This window comes from Triticum aestivum, chromosome 5D (genome assembly GCF_018294505.1).
Source record: "Triticum aestivum cultivar Chinese Spring chromosome 5D, IWGSC CS RefSeq v2.1, whole genome shotgun sequence".
Classification (NCBI taxonomy): domain Eukaryota; kingdom Viridiplantae; phylum Streptophyta; class Magnoliopsida; order Poales; family Poaceae; genus Triticum; species Triticum aestivum.
In genome coordinates, this window is record NC_057808.1 from 424,319,677 (window position 1) to 424,325,676 (window position 6,000).

Consider the following 6,000-nt stretch of genomic DNA (forward strand, 5'->3'; position numbering starts at 1 on the left):
CAGGTCCTTCTTCATGGATCTACATCCCCAAGTGTTGTGCTGGAATGTTCGTGGCCTAAACAATCCGGCGAAGCGCAAGGCAGTGAGAGAATTCGTGTGCTCGTTGAAGTGTAACTTGGTGTGTTTCCAGGAGACCAAGATGAATGTAATGGATCATTTCATTGTTATGCAATGCCTAGGGCCATCTTTTGATGGCTTCGCTTACTTACCGTCCCATGAAACTAGGGGTGGCATCCAGTGGCGTGGGATAGCTCCGTGTTGATGTTTGACAATTTCCAGTACAACGCTAATTTCCTTACGGGTTTGGTGCACACTAAGGTAGGAGATCCTTGGTGGATTTCGGTCGTATATGGGCCACAAAGTGACGAAGAGAAGAGCCAGTTCTTGCTAGACCTAGACGCGAGGTGTGCGGGCTGCCCGGGGCCGTGGATGCTGTTGGGAGACTTTAACATGATCTTAAGGGCCGCGGAGAAGATCAATAACAACCTCAACAGAACTATGATGAATAGATTTCGGCAGTTTGTGGATGACCAAGAGCTCAAGGAGATGTACATGCACGGCCGAAAATTTACGTGGTCGAATGAGCGGACGGTGCCGACCCTCACCAAGATTGATCGTGTGCTCATTTCGGTTAATTGGGAGTTGGAAAACCCATCTTACCTGCTCCAGGCGCTCTCCACCGGAGTTTCGGATCACGCCCCGTTGCACTTATCCACGAGTGCTAATTTTTGCCCCAAAAAGAGGTTCCGCTTTGAGCTTTTCTGGACTAGAATGGAAGGTTTTGAGGATGTTGTGAGAGAGGCCTGGGTATGTGACGCGTCCATCGTCGATCCCTACAAGAGGCTGGATGCTCTGCTGCGCAACGCCGCAAACCACCTGCAAGCGTGGGGCCAAAGGAAACTGGGGAATGTGAAGACACTCATGCGGGTGGCCACCTGGGTCATCCATAAGCTGGATGTAGCCGAGGAGAACGGAATTCTGCAACGGGAAGAGGTGTGGTTGCGAAGAACACTGAAACACTCGCTCCTAGGTTTGGCTGCGCTCGAGAGGACAATTGACCGGCAGAGGTCGAGGCTCAAGTGGGTCAAAGAGGGCGACGCCAACACCAAGCTGTTCCAAGCAGTGGCAAACGGAAGAAGGACCAAGAATTATATCCCATACATCAAACATGGCAGCGAGATCATTACCGACCAGGAGAGAATGGTGGACACGTTCACAGAAGTGTACAAGCAGTTGATGGGCACGACACATGCCAGGGAGCATACTTTAGACTTGCAATTCCTACAGATGGAACCGAAGGAGTTGAGCTCACTTGAGGAGATCATTACGGAAGAAGAGGTATGGCAGGTTATCAAAGAAATGGCCCCGGACCGTGCCCCGGGACCAGATGGCTTCATCGGTGCGTTCTACCAATGAGCCTGGCAGATTATAAAACAGGACATTATGGCTGTGATGCTAAAGCTGTATGTGGGGGACACTAGAGGTTTTGCGAAGCTCATCAAGGCCCACATTATCCTCATTCCAAAAAAGCCGGATGCGGAGGAGATTGGAGATTACCGGCCTATCAGTCTTATCCATAGTATCCCCAAGCTCTTTGCAAAGGTACTTGCTAACCGGTTGCGTAGCCGAATGCCGGAAATTGTGGCCACGAACCAGTCTGCCTTTATCAAAGGAAGGCACCTGCATGACAACTTTCTGCTGGTTCGGAAAGTAGCGCGGAAGATTCATGCAAGAAGAGTCCCAGGAGTGTTCATCAAGTTAGACATTTCAAGAGATTTTGATTCTCTTTCTTGGCCGTTTCTGTTGGAAGTCTTGCGGGCAAAGGGTTTTGGACAGAGGTGGATGACTTGGATCATGACGATCTTGCACTCTGCTAGCACCAAGGTGGTGGTGAATGGTGTCCCCGGTGGAAGCTTCTTACATGCCTGTGGTCTGCGCCAAGGCGACCCAATACCGCCAATGCTCTTTGTAATCGCCATGGAGGCACTTACGGCGCTAATCAACAAAGCTACTGATGTGGGTGTGCTCAGCTCATATAATGGAATATCGGCGCTGCAAAGACTATCAATATATGCAGACGATGTAGCGCTGTTCGTCAAGCCTTCACGGCAGGACCTGTCGGTAGTTCACGAGATTCTAGACGTGTTTGGGGAGGCCTCGGGGCTAAAAGTTAACTACCACAAATCATCGGCAATCTTGATCCGTGGGGATCAGGAAGATAAGGAGAGGGTGGCCGGATTGCTGCACTGTGGACTTGCCGAATTCCCTTGCAAATACCTTGGTGTACAGCTTGCAATCCGAAGTTTAACGCGAGCTGAATGGATGCCTATGCTTGACCAAGTCCGGAAAGTGATCCCTGCCTGGCAACGAGGACTTATACAGTGACCCGGTCGGCTCGTTTTGGTTCAGTCCGTTGTCGCAGCTAGGCCAGTGCACCACCTGATGATTACAGATGCGCCAGATTGGGTGTTCGAGGAAATGAATAAATGGATGAGGTCGTTTTTCTGGGCGGGGAAGGACAAAAGCAATGGAGGGCAATGTCTCGTGGCATGGGACCAAGTTTGCCGACCAAAGCAGTTCAGAGGATTAGGGATAAAGAACATGAAAGCCCAGGCTCTAGCCCTGAGAGTGAGGTGGGAGTGGCTAAGGAGGACTGACCCTAGCAGACCATGGCAAGGTTTACCTATGGCGGACGACTGTAATGCAAGAGCTGTTTTTGAGGCCATGGTCAGGATTGAGGTTGGGAGGGGCGACAGCGTCCTGTTCTGGAGAGACAAGTGGCTACGCGGAGCCGGCGTGGCAGATATCGCGCCGCGCTTGATGGAGACGGTGCCAACGAGAATAATTAACAGCCGGACGGTCCATCAGGCTCTCACAGAGAACAGGTGGTACGAGGACTGTGATGCCACGGCTTCCTTCACTGCCTAGTTGTAGTGTATGCACCTTTGCCATGCACTTGCTTCGGTGCATAGAGATGAGAATGAACCGGACCGGTTCACTTGGCCGGCGACGAATATGGCGAGCTACTTGGCCAAATCGGTCTATGACTACCTTTGCTCGGGCCTGCAGAAGTCCCCGACGGCGGCATGTACTTGGAGAAGCTGGGCGACGTTAAAGTGCAAGCTGTTTATTTGGTTGGCGTTACAATATAGATTGTGGACATCGGATAGACGGGCCCGTCATGGCCTCCAAGACCAACCGTCGCCATGTTTCACGTGCTTGCAAGCGGAGGACAATGTTGACCACATACTGGCCAAGTGCACCTTTGCACAGGAGGTGTGGCATCAAGTGTTCGACCTGCTCGGCCTCAATGTTGTAGGAACAACCCCAAACGACACCTTCCCTGTTTGGTGGATGAGAGAAAGGAAGAAGTTTAGGGGAGCTAACAGAAGAGGGTTTGACACTCTCGTGACGGCGGTGGCTTGGATACTTTGGAAGCAAAGAAACGCCAGGGTCTTCAACAGACAGGAGAAACAGAAGCCAGCACCCCTCATTCCCAACCTAGTGCTTGAGGAAATCACGGCATGGCATACGGCAGGGCTTGGAGCGGAACATCTACAACGTTTTGTGAGGAGTTAGATTAGTAGTGTTTCGGAGTTGGAGTAGGTGTGTGTCACCCATCCTAGATGTTCGCACCAGGGAGGGGCATCTTGTAATTAACTCTCTTTCGTCTATAAAAATATGGTAAGCCATTGGCGTACTCTCGGAAAAATAAACTTTTGCAACTCTTAGTTTTTGACAATTATTATCACAATAGATATTCCGTGGCAAAAGCAAAAATTTCAGAGTGGCAATTGTGATACATGGTCAAAAGCTAAGAGTGGCAAAAATAAAATAAAATAATTTTGCTTTTGCCACGGAATGGCAATTGTAATAATTGTCAAAATCTAAGAGTGGCAAAGGTGAAATGTCAAATCTAGAGTGGCATAAGAAAAATTGGCAAAATCTAAAGTGGCAAAAAAAACCTTTCTTGAACTCTTACAAGACGACTTCATGTCCAACTCAACACGTAACCGTGCCCAACTCGACGCTACCCCTAACATGTGTTTAGGCTCAAATTTGGAAAATTGGACTACTTTCAAACTTACGCTACGACTCAAATTGTTAGATAGAAGGAGATTAAATGAAAGATGAATGTGCAATCGCACTATGATTGAGAAGATGGCAAGCATGAGATGACTAGTAGTAGTCTTTAAGTGTGACTACTTGTGTATATATAGAGGTAAGCCGACGTCCGGCCTGTTTAGGGCGACCTCTAGAAATTCTATCATAGAAAATGCGATTTTTTTGTCCAAAAGGACCACCTGCCGAGTCAAATTGATGAAAAAGACCAACTTTTTAAAAAAATTGATAAAAAAGACCAGTTAGGCCGTGGCAGCAGGCGCGCCAACCGACACGTGGGGGAGGCGGCAGGCACTACAGCAAGCGGCAGCCCGGAATTACCGGAGACTGGGCGAGACCAGCTGCTGCAACGGAATAGGATGGGCTGGTGGGCCCTGCCGCCACACACCGTGGTGACAAGTCTCCACCAGCAGCTCGGCTATGTCTCTCAGCTCTCTGTTTTACTTGCTGTTAGCAAGTGTGAAAACATGCAAGGTTGACTGAAATTTAAATCAATCTGAAGGCCAATTTTGAAGATGTTGCAGTCGAAGAAAAGATAGATCCAGATGAGACCTATCCATTTTTATGTTTTTCGCTTACATGCACGATCGTTTCGTACTTTCCAAATGCTCCAAAACACTCCCAACATATTATCAAACGCCTAATTTAACCTATAAACCCTGGAGAACTGCTAGGCAGGAGGAAGGTGGCCACGTCGCCTTTAAATCCCGAATGCCACCGCCTGTAAATTCCGTGCCCCGTCAAGGGCATTTTAGTCATTTCACGCGCAGGCATATAAAACGCAGCCCGCCCGTATAGAAACCCTAGCCGCTGCCTCCGCCCGCACTCGCTCCCCCACCCACCCGCGCAGCTCTCTTCCCCGACCCCTTCCTTCCCCCGTCTGCCCGAGCCCCCGCCGCCAACTGCTCCTCCTCCACCGCCTTGCCTCTTCCTCCTCCTCGCCGTCCCATCGCTTGCACGCAGGCCATCGCGGCCACGCGCTTCGCGGGCGAACCCGATCTCCACCGCCTGCTCCTGCACGACGCCTCTCGAGTGAAGGAGGATGCCCAAACCATGGTCGAGCCAACGGTGGGGGCCGGGTCAAGGCTGCGGTTGGCGGCCTGGATGCAGGAGAACCGCTAGGCAGGAGGAAGGTGGCCACGTCACCTTTAAATCGTGAATGCCACCGCCTGTAAATTCCGTGCCCCGCCATGGGCATTTTAGTCATTTCACGCGCAGGCATATAAAACGCAGCCCGCCCGTGTAGAAACCCTAGCCGCTGCCTCCGCCCGCACTCGCTCCCCCACCCACCTGCGCAGCTCTCTTCCCCGACCCCTTCCTTCCCCCGTCTGCCCGAGCCCCCGCCGCCAACTGCTACTCCTCCACCGCCTCGCCTCTTCCTCCTCCTCGCCGTCCCATCGCATGCACGCAGGCCATCGTGGCCACGGGCTTCGTGTTAGAAATATGTCCTAGAGGCAATAATAAATTGGTTATTGTTATATTTCCTTGTTCATGATAATCGTTTATTATCCATGCTAAAATTGTATTGATAGGAAACTCAGATACATGTGTGGATACATAGACAACACCATGTCCCTAGTAAGCCTCTAGTTGACTAGCTCGTTGATCAATAGATGGTTACGGTTTCCTGACCATGGACATTGGATGTCGTTGATAACGGGATCACATCATTAGGAGAATGATGTGATGGACAAGACCCAATCCTAAGCCTAGCACAAGATCGTGTAGTTCGTCTGCTAAAGCTTTTCTAATGTCAAGTATCATTTCCTTAGACCATGAGATTGTGCAACTCCCGGATACCGTAGGAATGCTTTGGGTGTACCAAACGTCACAACGTAACTGGGTGGCTATAAAGGTGCACTACAGGTATCTCCGAAA